The sequence below is a fragment of the Opisthocomus hoazin genome, chromosome 2, assembly GCF_030867145.1.
Source record: "Opisthocomus hoazin isolate bOpiHoa1 chromosome 2, bOpiHoa1.hap1, whole genome shotgun sequence".
NCBI classification, from domain to species: Eukaryota; Metazoa; Chordata; class Aves; order Opisthocomiformes; family Opisthocomidae; genus Opisthocomus; species Opisthocomus hoazin.
The window spans coordinates 37,455,595-37,473,185 of record NC_134415.1 but is presented as its reverse complement, the minus strand read 5'-3'; the positions used below and the strand labels follow the sequence as shown (position 1 = coordinate 37,473,185).

At 43.1% G+C, this 17,591-nt stretch overlaps 1 long non-coding RNA gene across 1 annotated transcript; it reads right to left on the bottom strand.

The window, feature by feature from the left end:
* Positions 1-1,257: 1,257 nt before the first annotated feature.
* LOC142365316 (uncharacterized) lies at positions 1,258-12,083 on the bottom strand. Its single transcript, XR_012766418.1, has 3 exons — positions 11,998-12,083; positions 3,685-3,861; positions 1,258-1,874 (listed from the first exon to the last, which is right to left on the bottom strand). It is a non-coding gene; the product is annotated as an uncharacterized LOC142365316 (long non-coding RNA).
* Positions 12,084-17,591: the final 5,508 nt, after the last annotated feature.

Below are 17,591 nucleotides of genomic sequence, written 5' to 3'. Positions count from 1 at the left end.
GTTCTACCAGCTTACCTTTCAGGGTGCAAAGCAGCTGTGGCACTTTCTTCAGACCCCTATCTTCTTAAGGACAAGGCAGAAAACAGAAGACAAGATTTCAAAGGTGCTGGAGCAAGCAGGACACTTAAGCTACAGGAGATAGGTCTGAGGGCTGGTTGGTCAACAGCCCCATCAACACCTGAGAGGCAGGCACTCATCTTCCTGACTGAATTTGCCCTGTGCAGCCAATTAAGCTAATTGACTAACTCATCTGACATCAGCCTATCAGGCTGCAGTCCCAGGTGAGGGAGAGTCCGAAGGGACAAGACACAACACCTGTACCTGGAGGTGAAAAAGCCCTGCTTGTGACAAGGCTGTGGCTTCAGGCAAACTGAATTGCATGTAAAGGCCATCTGAAAAATGATGGAAATTCTTCAAGGCAAGACAAAGTGTAACATTGCAGCCTATCCTGGCTACTCACTGGGTTTTTTTTTAAATGCTAGGCATGTGGCTTCCCAAATCTTTACTTCAGCCTCCTGTATTTTAAACAGCCACGTCAGGATGCAGTTCTGAACCTCTCCTGTCTTGGCTTGACCGATACTTTACGAAACAAGCAGTATATAAGAGAAAAGTTTAACAAAAAACCCTGCAGTGGTTGCACCCTCTGCAGCGTTGTAAATACAACACACATTTGATTTAAGAACGGCTATCGACAGTCAGTTAGCTCTACACTCGGGTAAGGACAGTGGTGCAGTAATCATCGTGGCTCTGACAGTTGCCTTGGCAGATGGCTGGCCAAGACCATAAGGGCAAGGCAGGCCTGGGCAACAGCCGGTATGAAAGGTACCACCACCACCTCTGAAAGAGCTCAGAGGTGTAAGGATATGCAGTCTTCAGTTTCCCCCGAAACTGCCTTGGCTTTAACACCCACAGGACAGCAGTTCTGCAGCTGCTTCTCAGTTCTTGTTGTCTGCTGACAGCCTCCAAATGCTGTTCTGCCTCTGATGGGTCTGACAGAAATGTCAGCAGGCACGTGATGCAGCATGTGGAGCAGCTGCTGCAGCATTCTGATAGCCACCATAAAGTACCTAGAGGACTCTGCTGAGCTGGAAAGAGCAAAGATTTCAGGACAGCAACCCGACTTCCAAACTTCCAAGGGAGAGGTGGCTGAGTTACATGACTAGGTGTTTCTTGGCTTGTCGCTTTTGCTCTGGACCACTTCTTGCTGAACACATCGCTGTATCTTAGGGAACGCGATACATAAACACCAACAGGCACTCAGCTAGCATCTTTTGTTTAATAAAGTCTTTTCTGTTTTTAAAAAAGTTTACAAGACAGATGTGTTCCACATGATAAACAACTTGCGGCTGATCTTTCCTTTTAATAACTTGATCCATGCAGAAAGACGGGACTGCCTAACTTGCTGTTACGTAGCAGCTGAACAATATAACAAAATATACACAGGTCTACACGCTGCCATGGAAACAGGTAGCACATGACACCATAGAGTGAGAATCAAAATACAAGCCTGCTTCGATAATTTTTAGAATTCAAGTGTAAGTTTAAGGAAAAACCCTGATTTATCTTTGAAATGGAGCTTCTGTACTGAAAGTGAATGCTCTGCTACAATCTGCCTACAGTCACCCTTTACTCTCCAGTCGTGAAAACACATACACAAAAATGTTACAAGTCCTTTGAACTACTGGTACTACACACTAACAACTGAATCTGATAGCGTGGCTTTGGTTGTTTCAATACAGAATGATACACATCTCTAATGTCTTAGTTCTGTTTTCCCATTTTCCTTTCTTTTCCAAAGTCGTCGAAGAGCGGTTCTGAGGTGAATGTCTGTCGGGTCGCTCTTGAAGAATCCGGTGTAGATTATGTACAAGAAACTGTGGAAGGCAAAAAACCAGGAACGTTACTATAAGTAGAGTAGAAATAGAGTATGATTCCTTCAAATCCCGTAGAGAAAAGCATCTTTACTTATTGTCACAGCATGAAAATTAATGCTAGGCTATCAGTATATCACTTTTTAGAAATGCTCAGCTCCCTATAATTTCAAATGCTACTGGAAAGGTCAGACTGACCAAAGCACTCTAGGCGGCCTGCAAACTCCTGCTCTCTAAAATGTTCTTATTTCAACACACAACCCACCAACAGCAGGGGAAACCTTGTGATCCTGTAGCATAGCAGCAACGCCAACAGTGGCTGAGAAACAGCACATCCTCACTTTATTTTCTAAGAACACATTCTTCTTCCCAATCGTTTCTCCTTCTCCTACTCATCTCTAATATTAAAACAGGAAGGTGCACCGAGCATAAAGCCTAAGAGAGCAGAACTCGCGTGCTTCCAGCTGTTGTATTATATGACACTCAGCTTTTGACTGCAACCCAATTAATGAACAGAACTGTTCATCAGACACCAGTCTTGAAGCTTCTCTCTGTGAGGCCAGGGAAAAGCCTGTGGACTTTAAAGTTTCTTTGATCCCTTTTCCAAGTCAATTGAAAACAAATTATCATATTTCCAGAAATCTATTCAATGCCTTATACAAATTCCTTCATATTAGTGCCACACAGATAATATGAACTTCTATAAAACAGAAATCATCCCCCAATGTTTCACCACCAGGGAAATTCATGGGTTAAAAAAATTTAAAAAAGGCAACTTTCTGAGCAATTGTGATATTGAATTGTATAAATCACAAGCCAGACTGAACGCTAGGGATCAGAAAACAAGAGACAGGTTAGACCTTAACTTTGCAAAGCTGTTAATAATTAACCTGCACAGCCAGCTCAGGGCTTCAGTGTGCAGATGAGGGAAATAGCACTTTCTTGAGAGCTTCCACACGTTTGAAAGTTCAAAGTCAGCAATGTAGCTTTTTTGCGGGAGGAAGGAAGGCAGGGAAATCTGTGTCCTGAAGACTTAAAACTGACGGAAAGACTATGATAAATACATATGCAGATAACCCCAGAAAAATGATTCAGGTCTATATTCAGATGCTCTTCATTCCATTCACTCAAGTTCAGGCATGTCCTGCAGATCAAGTGCCTGAAGGGAGAGGAAATCCCTGTTCTCACATTGGATTCAAGCAGCAAGTCTCGCTCTTAATGCCTGGCCTAATGTTCTCATTAGATGGTGAAAGTATATGAAACAGCCTGTTACCAAGTCATCCTAGGAAAGAACAAACCGAGGAGGAACCGGGCAGGAACCACGATAGGAAGTTGCAGTTCTGGCCTGTCTCCAACCTCTAAAATGTTTTGCACTTCCATTGCTGGGGACTATGTGTTATTGGGGTACTACAAATGGTGGGGGCTGTTCCAGAGTGACCAGCCTGCTAGCTAAAGTCAGGGAGAGAAACACAACCATGTATCTCCACTCTGAAGAATACAAAGCAGAGTTCTGAGTTACAGGATTGCTGCATTATAGCACCAAAATTATAGAATTCCTGAGTCAATCTGGTAACAGTTGTGGCAGGGCCAGACTCTCAGATACACACCTCCAGCCAAGCACACAGCTGGGAGGAGGCTTTCACTCACTTCTGCATTCTGGTGTGCTGGCTGCAGAGAGAAGCAAGATTATCACAATTTCACCTTTCAGCACTTCTAATGCAACTCTCTGCACGTGCTGCTTCAGTAAAGCACCCAGGGTTAGAGACTGTCAGGCAGGAGGACACAGCTTTACAGAGGAGTGGAAGAGCCAAACCTGAGGCCTGCTTTGGATGAGCTAAGGCTCTCTTTCTGAAGACACGTCTCCTTCTGCTCCACTGCTTGCGCTGGGGTCATCCTTGTTACGGGGGGCATTTCTTTCTCTACTTGATTCAGAGGGTACCTTGGTTCTGGTCTTCTCTTTTCTTTGTTGCTGTTTTTCAAGTTTTGTCAGCTATTCACAAAGTAAGGAGAGTGAGAAAACACTTCCGGAAATAAAATAATTTCAGAAGACTATTTCTAAAAAATCGTTAACTGTGAGCATTTGTATAAAACTTGCAACTCAGATTCACAACACCAATACATATACCAATAAAACAGAAAAAAAAAAAAAAGCCCGCGGCTTAGATTTTCAGAAATTTGGAGAAGACAGTGAATTATCGTCATGCGCTAACCTGATCACCCCCTGAGCATAAGAGAGAAGTGCACATATTCAAAGGACTACCCTCCGCTTTTCAGAGTTCCTTCTCTGCCCAACACAATCTGCAACCGTGGAAAAGAATAAAATGAAAGGACCAAAAGGGGGAGCTGGATTCCACCAAACTCCTCTTCTGTTTTGGGTCTGAAGTGGTAATTCTGTAGTTGCAAAGCTGCTGACAACAGACGTATCCCAAGCTCTGCCATCAAGCATGCAAGAATCAATTTATGTTACTCTTTATCCAGAGAAAGAGATATATAAGCTTTAGCATCACCTAGGTTATAGAATAACCATTTCAAACCAGTTTGGACAAAACCCTCAGCTAACACTGCCTTGCCACCTCTCAGCAGAAATGCTTTCAATGCTACTAAGAGTCAAACTAAGTCACACACAGCTGTCATTTCTACATCCCTTTTCCATTTTTCAGAGAAGCAGGTTGCAGTAAGTTCTGGGGACACTACATATTGATAGCTACTTAAATCACTACGCTTTGTGCAGTTTATCTATTTGGATAATTTCTATCATCTACTGATTTTCTCTACTGCTTCCACAATTTCCCCAAGATAAAGCATGCTAGTCATAAATCATAATTTCATGGCCAGAAGATCTCTTCTGAGGTGAAATCTTCAAAGAATGAAATAAGCTAGGTTATGTGTTATGTATTAGATGGGCTGATGGAAGATGCATACAAAGATGTAAATCTGAGCTCTGAGCTCTAAGTCAGAAAGAGCTGAGAGTGCAGACTGCAGAGCCTTGGGAGGATGCACAGCGTCCCCTTGAACCTTATCCCACATACACACACCCTCCTTGAACACCTGCACACAGGGACGTCAAGCCTAACGCAGAATATTCTTAGCTGGCTTTCAAAACTAAAAATAGGGGTGAAATGACAGAGTACAATGTATCTGTCTGTCTAGCAAGACCCAGTCCTCAAGTCATGTGTGTAGATGTTACAAATGTGTTGGGCATGATACAGGCAGTATTTTAACTCACGTATCTGGCAAGATGCACACCACACTTCTGCTAACAAGCCTGTATACACAGCACATGAATGTTAAAGGTAATTGAGAAAGTGCATGCATCTGCAGGAAAGGAAACAAAAGCTTGTGAGCCCTTACTATTAAAGTTACTCAGCCTTCATCAATGGTACTCCCATGATCTCTATGCAGTTGGGGGTTATTTTTGCAAATGGTGTTGGGGTCATCCAGCTGCTGAAATCAGAACCGGGGTTTCAGTGATCTTCCTGGTACGAAAATGTACCAGACGAGGGAAGGCACACTACGTTAACTGCAAGCTGCAGGGACATGAAAGCACGGTTCCCAAGTTTCAAAATATAGATTTGTACACATTTCAATAACTATGCGAGGAGGTAGTGCATATTCATCGTCCCTCACTGGCCTCAACCTAGCAGTCAGTAACTGCAAAGTACCCCACAACACAAGTACCCTCCAACACCAAGCCAAACCACACTCAAACCTGCTGCAACAAACCTACAAACAGCTGTTGCAGTCTGTACCCCTTTCCTTTCCTGCAGCATCAAGGCTCCTAGCAGTGCCCCCTTTTTTGACAATGACGATGCTGAAAAAGAATTTCCAGTATCTTGTAGTACTGTAACTTAAAACTCCATGAAACTTCAATGTTTCTGTAAAAAACCTGATTACTGAATGGCATGATGTTCTCTCCTCTCTAACCAGTATTTCTTACTACTTGAAAGAAGAAAAAGCCTCAGACATATTACATTTACAGTTTAAATCGAGTTACCTTTATCTTTGAGAAGGCTGTGAGCTAACCAAATAAAGCTAACTCCGGATTCTCAAAACGTGGAAAACAGCAGTGTATTCACGCTGTGAACCTTGTGTTATGCAATACAGAATCCACACCCATAATTGTCCTGGTTTGGGTTAAAACAGAACCAATTCTCTTTTAGCGAATCTTCCTTAAAGCTAAGTTCTTCTAAGTAACTGCATTTTTCTGAAGTTGGCTGCATATTTTACAGGCAGTGTCCGCTCCAAAGCTGGTAACACCCAATGATTAGTTATACTGAGCTAAGGGCAGGATAAGAATACAGAAAAAGGCCCCTGTTTGCAATTGTTACTATAGCAGCCAAGGTCACCAATAGATATCTTAGGTCCCGCAAGTGAGCAGTCATAAAGGGTCGCACTTGCAGGGAGGGGTGGACAGAACAGGTAACCCAACATTGACCCACACGGTATTCCATGCCATGCACGTCACACTCAGTCTAAAGCAGGGCGATCACCAGGGTCTCACTCTTCATCCCTGGCCAGCTTCTGGAGAGGACCCTGCTCGTTGTCCTGCCTGCGATCCTGATCCAGATCCAGATCCGTGCATTGCTGAGTCCAGTTCCTATCTACTGCCGACACCAGTCCGGGACTTCCTAGTGCTGCCCGGCAGCGCCCTGGCACACAAGTCCAGGAAACTCAGTATCAGTTTTGTATATTCTGCATTATTTCTCTTATTATTAATATTATTAGTAGTATTATTCTAATTAGTAAAACTTTCTATATTCAGTTTGTAAGTCTCTCTCCCTTTTCCTCCCTTTTCCCTTCCTCTGGTGGGAGGGCAGGAGTTAACAGAGAGCATCTGCCACTCGGTTTATTGCCGCCCTGCTCTAAACGGTGACAATAACATATATTTTTTTATATATAACATACGTATAGAGACAGAAATGGCTCCATATATGACGGCATGTATATACAGTCTGATGTACAAGCGGCCATATTCTCTGCTGAAATAGGAGTAGCATTCATATCCTAGGGTAAACAGCATGCAACAGATGGTCTCCAAAGTTATGACACGTATATTTATCATGAAGGACTTCATGTTACCTAATTCTGCAACTAATTAGTCAGAGAACAATGTAGTGCAGAGGGCAGACAAAACAGCAGATATACAGAGATAAATCCAGATCCACCTTCACACCTATCTATGTAGCAGACCCAAAGCTCTGCTCATCACTACTCCACTACATCTCTTCCTCAGAGTCCAACACTTCTAACAGGTGGAGGAAAAATCAGGAGCCGGAATAACCTTGGAATATTTAGAACAACTCCCAGCTTGGCATGATCTGACAGAAGAATTCATCCAGCTCAAAGAAAAATGACACAAATTCATATAGATGAGGTGAGAGGATATCTTGATAAACTGTGTCAATCCATGTCTCCCATGAACAGAATTTACTCTGTTTTTTAATTGTAACAAATTAAAGGTGAAGTTCATTTATTAAATGTTTCATCCATCTAAAACTGAAATAACACTGAAACAGATAAGGATTTGTGTGTACCTACGGACATAAACACACACCTGCACGCTCTCCAATCTGTGCGTACGTCGTGATCAGCCTATGAACCGAAGTTCGGACACAAAGACTAAATGCCTTTCTTTGTACTCAAAATATACAGTCGCATTGTTCTTACACAGGCAACAAAAGAATTACACATCTCTATTTTTTCACTTCTGTGCTTATAAGGTGCTTGAGTAATTCAAGTGGTTGTGTTAGGGAGTACACTCCACCACAAAAGACCTGCCAGTGAGCTGAAAAACGTAACAACGGTTAACTTTTTGGTACTACAGTGAATAAAACTTCAGACACTCAAGTCTGGTTCCATGAAACATACCTTTAATTGTTTCCATATAAGCACAGAATGTGTGCCATACTCATCATCTCATCTGCAGAAATACCACGAGCTGCTTGTCGTTACTGTGTTATGATATTTGCTGGCTAGCTGTGGAGATGGTGCACTTGTACAGAAAGGGTCTAACTCAGTTTTACCACTATAAACCAAAAATCATTTCTTTTCAGAGACATCTTGGAAAACTCTAAGGATTCAAAGTGTGGGCCTCTTTCAGCAGGAGCAGCACTGCCTGACAGCAAAAGCGTACTGTGCAACGCTGGGCTGGTCAGCAGCGTGCAGTATTTACATCTGCACAAGCACTGAAATATCCACATTTATAACACAAGGCCAGACATCCTGCGCGTCGAGCTATGACATGCTGCATCTAGGCAAAACATTCGTGCACAGGATTAGCATCAGTGCCCCTCAATCTGTTAAGACAGGCTTAACTATAGACATAACAGGAGTAAGGAAGCCTGAAAACTCACACGGAAAATTATGTAAACCTGTACATGTCAATCCTTTTATCTCAAGCCACTGTACCCTGGAATCACTCTGCGTTACGACTTTGGCCAGAACCAAAACCCACAAAGCAATCAGCTGTTCAGAAGAAGTCCTTATGGTCCCTTGCCAGCAGTCAAAACCTGTGCTTTGAGGATCAATACCTGGTCTGACCCAACTGCTGAATTTCTGAAGCATGAAAGAAGTCAGGAAAGTCTTGAAATCTCTCAAGTGTTTTAAGACCTTCTCCCTTGTGACCACGCAAAAAATGCAAGAGTCCTCAGCCCACGGAATGTAACTTCTCTAATCTCCTATGGTAATACAGATATTTTACATTGCTGAGACACTTCTGATAAACTAATAATCTCCAACTATGTGGTCACTGCTTTGTCCCCAACAGAATGACCAACAACCAGAGTAATGGTTTTAAAAAAGGTCAAAGTTTATATTTGGTTTGACAGCTTTGACAAATTCTAGCCTGATGCAAACCACAGACTTGCAATTCTGAAAATTGAATAATTACAGTGGAAAGCTAGACTACACTGTGAAAGAAGTTTCACCAAGGCAGAAATGTCTGCCATTATGTCAGCTGCAATACTACATCACATCACTTTTGCAATCGATTTGCTGTAGCGAAAATATGCAAAACAAACTGGCACACCAAGTCCCCCATCTGAAAATGCTAATAATTCCGCAGGTTGCTTTTTTTGCCTAAGTTAATCTCGCACGTTCAGAAATGCCTTAGTGTCAGCCTTCCTTGACTTTTTACCTTTCTAAACACAGAAACATATGCAGTGTTTTCCTTTTTCTCTGTGATCAGTGTGTACACAGAGGTGACTTGCTGCTCTAGAGACAGCTTTTCCTTCTGCAAAAGCCACAAATGACATCAGAAAGAAGTGAATGACACCAGCAAAAGAATTATTTTGTTAGCAGTCTGCCAGAAAATCAGGGGCTGTGATCATGTTTCTGGAACCTCAAACCACAAACAAAATCTGCAGATGTATCTTTTAAATTTCAGTAGTGGTTTGCCAAGCTACCACTATTTAAAATCTAAAAAAAAAAAAAAAAAAATCACAACAGTTTTAAGGACAGGTTACATTTCAGGAAGAGACTAATCCTTCAAACTGCCATAGGGCGTTATAAATATAGCAGTTTAATACTAATGCCATTAGGCAAACGATAGCACTGAGATAAAATGCTTATCATAGGTTATTTATTATAATTATTTCTTTATGCAAAAAGTAAATCAATGGAAAGGTGGTGACAGAAGAAGGGTTGTCTTCACAATCTGTTAAGGAGATGGCAGATCATTTGACATTTTCCCCTTTCTTTTCCACACATCTATACTTTGGAGTTGCTATCAAAGTGTTAGTAGGAGCCTCTTTCTCTCTGAGCAGAGGACACAATCCTTTTGGCCAAGGAGCAGCTCATGTAAGGAATTCTATACTTCATTTTGTTTCTAGAAGAAACGTGAGCAGAACACAATTAATTAACAATTAAGTTACACTGTATGGGCCCAAAGCCTGAGGCAGGAAAAGTGCTACCAGCCCTTCATCAGTTAGCCTGGTCTAACTGGCTGCCCAGGGTCTTGGAAAAATTCCCTAGCCGAGCAGCTTGTCAGCTGCATGGCTTCCCCACTCATTTTCCTCAACCACTCTTCATCATCGGTGATGCAGATAACCAGCTGAGCTCCCTTTGGTTCATATTCCTCACCAAAACCTTCAATGTAAGAAAATGAACTCACAGGTTTTGGATCTGTTGCTTCAAAGTAAGCTCAAAAACAGTGCAAATGGAGAAAGAGAAACATCAAAGCTGGCAACGCCGCATCTAGAAATAACACCGGCTGATGGTGTCAAGGAGAGGACTGTAGTTTTTTTCTCATAATGGTGCGTATGTTCGCATGAGAAGGAAGAAAAATTAGATGACAAAAAATGAATTGAAAGACAGTGGGAAAAATTCATTGACTGCAGACGGAGGCCCTCACCATACAGTCATTTACCATAGCTCAAAACAAAATATTTGTCACCACCTGTGTCAGGTGCTACTGATCACACAATTTCAAGGCAATCTTCATCCTTCCCTAAAATGCAAAGGCAAGCTGAAGCAACACCATACTTGGGGAACTGAAAATGCCTTCAGCTACATTATATTAAAATGTTCCAGCAAAAAAGTGATAGAAAAGTGAAAATACTAGATTTGGGTTTTCTCTGCATTCAGCAATCACTTTGGGCTATACTGTTATGAAACTTTTTTTAAGGCATAAATAATAGAATATTTATGTGGAATTCATTCAATGCATTTTTCTATAATCAAGATCCTCCTGCCATTCAGAAATGTAAGTTACTTAAATGTCAGTCTTAAGAAGTTCCCCTCATTTAAAACACTGACATTTCCAAGGGGCACTACATTATTATTTTATTCCTCATATCAACCAAGCGTCTGCGTGTTGCTTTACCGTACTGACACATGCATTTGTTCTTGTTAAATTTCATGCCACTGATGACTGCTCAACGCTCCAATCTATCCAGATCCCTCTGCAAGGCCTCTTGCCCTTCAAGAGAGTCAACAGCACCTCCCAGTTTGGTATCATCAGCAAACTTGCTAACAGTGCATTCAGCTCCTGCATCCAGATCGTTGATACATAAATGGAACAGAACTGAGCCGAGAACAGAGCCCTGAGGAATACCGATGGTGGCTGGCTACCAGCCAGATGTAGCCCCGTTAACTACAACCCTCTGAGCTCTGCCCTTCAGCCAGTGCTTCACCCAGCACACAGTGTACCTGCTCACTCACACTTGGACGATTTGTCGAGAAGGATGCTGTGAGGGACACTATCAAAAGCTTTACTAAAATCTAGAAGAAGTAAATGCCCCACTTTCCCTTCATCCAGCAGGCAGGTGACCTTACTGTAGAAGGGTATCAAATCAGTTAGACAGGACTCTCCCTTCGTGAACCTGTGTTGACTGTGCCTGATGATTGCATTGTCCTTTAAATGCCTTTAAATAGCACCGAGTATAATCTTCTCTATAACTTTTCCAGGTACTGAGGTTAGATTAACAGGTTTGTAGCTTCCTGGTTCCTCCTTCATGTCCTTCTTATAAACTGCAGTAAGAATTTTAACAAGGTTAAGTGAAGTGTTATACAAAGAGGATTGGTGTGGCCTCGCTGAAGCACAGCTGATAATAACAATCCCTCCCCATTCTCTTTCAGCCTGGAAAAGGTGGTTGTTGTATTCAGAGGATGAGAAAACCTCTCCACTGCATTTGGTTTTCAGCGTAGCTTGTGCTGTTCCTCAGCAGAGCTAACTGTCCTCTCTGCTGCAGACTTCAATTCAGGACTTAAATTTGCTGTTCTCTTGTTTCTGACTTAGGCAGCTCTCCAGTTCCACTCAGTCACCCACATGCAAAAGCTCCGAAATATCAAGAAACTTAATTAAAAAAAAAGGGGGAGTCCAGACACATTAAAAACTTAGTTAATGAACCATAATTAAACAGCAGCTTTAATGCTGAGTGAGAATAAACTGTAAAAATCTGTACTGCATTACACATGCATGACCTTTACCAGGACAGCAGGCAATCAACAGGCCAGGGAACTGAAGAATACAATGCATTTATTTAACTTTTCAGAGGCTACACAGGACACACAAGGTCCTCATGTCTAAGGAAAGCTATACTGCTTCATAACAGGAACACTATAATCCCCCAGAGGAGGCACAGCCTGTACATCCATCCTTTCCAGACAGGACTTCTGGCTCACTTACCTGTTTAGGGTCAACAGTGGCAGCCGGGGACTCCAATTCTATAGTTACAGGACCATCATTCTGGATGTGTACCTGCATGTAGGTACCAAACTTGCCATCTGAAAAGGAAAGAGACAAGCAGTGCTGAGGGTTCTTGGAAGGATAACACACACCAAAAACTTTACCAAATGTGCTACTAAAAAAAAAAAAAAAAACGTGAAAGGACAGCCAACTAACAAGCTGCAGAAAGCTACTAATTAAAAAACAGTCTGTGTGCACCCAGCTATGTGGTCTGACATTAAGAGACGACAGATATACAGTTAAGCACAGAAATGTCCACAAAACAAACGAAGTCTACAGACAATCAAGGTGCTCACAGTTTAGGATAGGCAGGATAGTTCTCACAGGCAGGAGATGGAATATTAAAGGACGTATCAGCTAAGCCTAGGGATCCAGTCCAGCTAGCCAGTCGATGTTTTCAAGAAATCTTACATATAGGCAAAAGATGAAAAGACTTGAAGCCTACTCTGAAGCATTTGACATTGAATACTCTAGACAGGGGACACTGGTGTACAGCTCAGTCCCAATCTCCTACACCAATTTCTACATTTCTTTTTGCAACTAGGCTGTTCTTTGACAGAGTTTGGCAAAAAGGGCTGGGAAAAAAGACAGTGTCTACTCCCTCAACCCTGCCTACTTCACACGCATACGCTTCTGAAATCAGAAATGTCTATATCATGTGTCATCAACCGCACTTATCAGCACACCAGCAGAGGCTCAGACCACATTGTTGGAACACATTTGAGAAGTTTCCATCACAACAGACCCATGGCATTTTTATCCTGTATAGCACATAAAAGCCATCCCTTTGCATGCTGTCTTCTCCTCACGTCTCATTTTTCTTCGTGCAGACTTCCTTGCTCCATCGTTTCTAGTCCAGCTTTGTACTCCTCAAACTCACCCCACCCCTGGCTGAGCCTTCTTCACTGCTCACTCCCGCATATTCTCGTGTCCTGTCCCACACACCCGAGCAGCCTTTCTAGACCTTCTTGCAGGAACAGCAACAAGAATAGGCACTACCATATCAATACAAATTCATGGAAGAGAAAAAAGTGTACTGCAGCAAGCAGACAGCAGTTAATTGAGTAAGACTGGAACGGTCTCACTTACTGGGAAGGCAGGCCTGGAGCCCACTCAGCAACACAACCAAAACTGCTTCCAGTATCTCCTCAGTGAGCAAAGACCATGCTGAAAGCCGTAGCTCAAACTTCAGTGGAGCAACCACCCACTGGGAATATTTACATGAGAGTTTGTATAGCTATGCAGCAGCTTTCCACGGCAACATCTGATGTCCCTGACTGAAAAGAGATCAAACCAAGCTGTCCTGGTTCTTCACAAATGTATTACTGGGGACAAAGAGCTTTCAAAGAGTTTTCAGTCTGTCCCTGTCACATCCTGTAAGTCAGACAGAAGTCTGGTATTTGTTTAAAAGAGAAAGCAAAAAGAAAAGGCACGTTCAGGCCCGTCCAACACCTATGGGCCATATCACAACAGATCTACTGCCCAACTGCTTTGCCAAAGGCCGTATGCCACAAGCCACCCCACGAGCTAGAGATACAAGCTCTGGCAAAGCCAAAAACTACAGCACTGCACAAGAGTCTGCTGCCAGTGGTCCAGCAGCCAAGGAAAAGCTCACTGGACTGACTGCTGAAGAGTCACAGTGGCATAAACACCAATGGGAAGGGGGCAAGAGCACCATTTGAGGAAGTAATTCTGTGAAAAGGAATGTGACTTACTGAACAAAAAGCTGCATAATTTTACCAGCTGCAATCCTCAGATGTTTTCTGCCCCACAGAAGAGGTAGCAGAAGAGAACGCGTGCCCAGCGCCCCAGCTCGCTGTCTCTACGCAGGCTCTTTTGATCAAATCAGCTTGCTTTAACGTTTCACGTGTGCTGAGGAATGTTACTGGTGTTGACTCTAGAAACCTGACAAAGGCATGGCTGCCACAGCTGCACACCCCCAGGTCCAAACAGTAGCAAGGCTGAGCATGTATTCCAAGCAGGCGCACACGCACAAACACATGCATGCTACACACACACACACATCTGTACACACTTACAGCCAGCTGCACAGATACCGACACAGACACCCTCAGCGCCCACATGAACACAGACAACACCTACAGCCTCATCCTGAACTGATGTGGGAAACTGACGTTTAGTTCAATTTTGCTATAGCTTTAGTTTAATTTTGTTATATAGCTTTGCAGCTATGTTAAGGTAAGAGTTAAACACTGTCATTTAGTTCTGTTCTGTTCTTTGTAACCTTGCTAACAAGGACTGCTGTGAGCTCAAAAGTAGCTAACAAGGACTGCTGGCCAGAGAAATGAAGAGAAACAAGGACTGACAAGGACTGATAACCAGAACTTTGTTGTCTGTAAGAAACAACTCTCTAGCTGAAACTGGTTCTATGGTTTGGGACTCAGCCAACACAGACAACTCAGGAATTTTTGAGCCAAAGGTGAAAGCACACAGCGAGGAAGACTACGAGCCTTCATCCAGAAGACCCCCACAGACGACCACCAGATGACACTGCGCAAGCGCTAAACAGGGGCAGAGTATGATAATGAATTCCCAGAAATAATTATAATAATCACGCCTATTCCCAGAAATAATTATAATAATCACGCCTGTTCCTAGAAATAACTACAATAGTCCAGCCTACTTAGATAAACTTTCTAATAAATAGGTGCATGCTTTGTCACTTGGTGTGCAAGTTAGGAGGAGCGATCCCCCTTGCACCCAGCGCCGCAATAAACATACCTGCTTTATAACTCTCTGTGAGTTGTGGAGTTTGTTTCCGCACGTCAGTTTGGCGACCCAGATGGGACCCTCTCCATCCGGCTGCGGGATCTGCTGAGGACGGGACTCCTCCGGACGCCCCCGAGATTTCTCGGGAGGGCTCCCCCACTCACCCAGATCACCACGGGGACAGACAAGGACCATCAGTGGCGGACCAGGTATGTTGTAACTGTAAAGGGATACCTGTAAGTCATGAGGAGACGTCCCACGCGAGGTAAAGAGCATTGGTGCTCATCCCTGGGGTTGGGGGTTTGAGGTCCCCATAACGTGGTGGTGGGGTAAGTCCTGTAAGTCTTATACCCCAAGTAATGGTAACTTGGGTTCTCCTGACTGCGGTAGCAGGAATTATATTTAGTATTGCCATGGTTATTGTTATATGCTGTAAAAGTCCGGTACCGTGTGTTGTGTGAAGGATCATACCATCTAACACTATTATAACACCTAACAATAAGGCCTTGATGTTTGTGTGAAGTGCCAGGCTAGCCCTAGAATGTACATGTATTTTTGTGCTGTTATTGTGTGTTAAAAGCGTTGAGTGAGTGAGTGATTGGGCGAGTGAGATGCAGCCTGGCTGCAAAGTGAGTGCGGAGTTCTGATCCACAGTTCCGTGTTCTCAGCGAGGAGAGTGGCCGGAGACGAACGAAGCGTGAGAAAGGAGTGAATGTTGATTTTAAAGTAATTACCCCAATGTTGCTATTGACGGAACACTACTAGTGATAATCGTGATAGTGTGTTGTATTTGTTGTAAGTGTTGTCTACTGTTCCAGATTGCAGAGTATAATTGGGGAGCAGTTATATTATATGAGACAGTTTAAGGGTTACAGTGTGTAGTCCCCTGTAAAAAGTATAAGACTGCGGTCCAGTAACTATTCTCAGTGCTATAAGTACAGAAGCTCAGATAAGAGCTGTGAGTGTTAGAAGGATTTGTTTAGGTGCAAAGTTGGTTTGTTGTACGTTGATTGAGGGACAGAGGGGTGGACGTGGTAAATAATGGGAGGTAAACAAAGTGGAGGGTTAGTGAAAAAGAGCCCTTTAGGCTGTGTTTTGACTCACTGGAAGGATATAGGAGGACCCTCAGGTGGGAGTGTGAACAAGAGGACCTTAATAAAGTATTGTAATCAGTGGTGGCCTTTGTATAAATTAGATGATGAGGAAAAATGGCGCTTTAATGGAACACTAAATTATAACACTTTGTTGCAACTGAGGTTATTTTTGAGAAGAGAAAGGAAGTGGGATGAGGTTTCTTATGCGGACATGTTCTTTACCCTCCGAAATCACCACGAGTACCCCACAGACTGTGGACTGATGGTCCCACAGGACCCCCTAGTGTTAGCTGTAGAAAAGGACAATAAGAGAGATGGAAAAGGGAAGTGGAAAAGATGTAGCTCAGCATGTAGTATAGGGCAGAGATGTACTAGGTTGGATGAAATGAGGGATCCCAGAGGGAATGACCTGCCAGAACATTACAAGCCACCAGTGGGGGTACAACAAAGGGAAAGGGAAAGCGCTGACTCGGAAACCCCTCCAGGTAGTCCAATGTCTTCTCACACGCAGAAAAAAGGGAAGCAGGCAATAATACAAGCACCCCTAAGAGAAGCAGTCGGACCTGAGGGAGGCCCCATTTTGATAAAGGTCCCCTTTTTCTCGTTTGACCTGGAAATGTGGAAGAATATGGTAAAAAGCTACCAGAGTGAGTCTGCAGGAGTGACCAAACATTTCCAGTTCCTGATAAAGCAGCATAATCCTGACTGGAATGATATTCAACTGTTGTTGGACCATATGACAGAAACTGAGAAGCAGCTAATATTAAAAACGGCCCAAGATCTGGCTGGTGATCAGCTTAAGAATACGGGAGAGGATATAAAAGAACATTTTCCCTTACAAGATCCACATTGGGATCATAATAGAAGAGCTCATATAAAATTACTGAACGCCTACAGAGATTGGATTATAAAGGGAATGGAGCGGGCTATTCCAAAAGCAATTAATTGGTCAGCCTTATATGCCATTCGGCAAGGTCCAAAAGAGACCCCCTCGGAATTTTTGGATAAATTACGGGATGCTATGAGGCGACACACTCCTTTAGACCCAGGATCGGAAATAGGACTCCAGCAGTTAGCGTCTTTATTCATTGGGCAGTCAGCAAGTGATATCCGGAGAGCGCTGCAGGAACTGAGAACGGCAGACAGCAGGAATTTAGAAACTTTGCTAGATGAAGCGTGGAGAGTGTTTAGTAACAGGGAAGAGGAGGATTGAAGGAAGGGTAAGGAGATGTTGGCAGCAGCATTACAAGGGAGCAAAGGATTCAGAAGTGAGGGATCTAAGAGGCCCTTGGAAAGAAATCAGTGTGCGTGGTGTAAGCAGAGGGGACACTGGAAAAATGAGTGTCTGGAAAGGCAGAGAAGGAGGAAAAGGATACAGGCCCATGTCAAGCAGTATTGATGGGCACCTGGGGAATCTACCCTAGCAGATCCACCGGTTTTATTAAAGCTAGGGAAACGGCAACAGCACATGGAATTTCTAGCCGATACTGGGGCAACGTTGTCAGTTTTAAATAAAGCTTTGACACCTGTAGGTGATGACTTTGTAACAGTAAGGGGAGCTACTGGCCAAAGTGAAAAGGCATAATTTCTAAAACCTCTTGAATTCAAATTAGGGAAACAATTGGGGTTACACAAATTTTTATATATGCCTAATTTGCTAAGGCTTCTATTAGGATGAGATTTATTGGAACAATTAAAGGCAGAAATAAG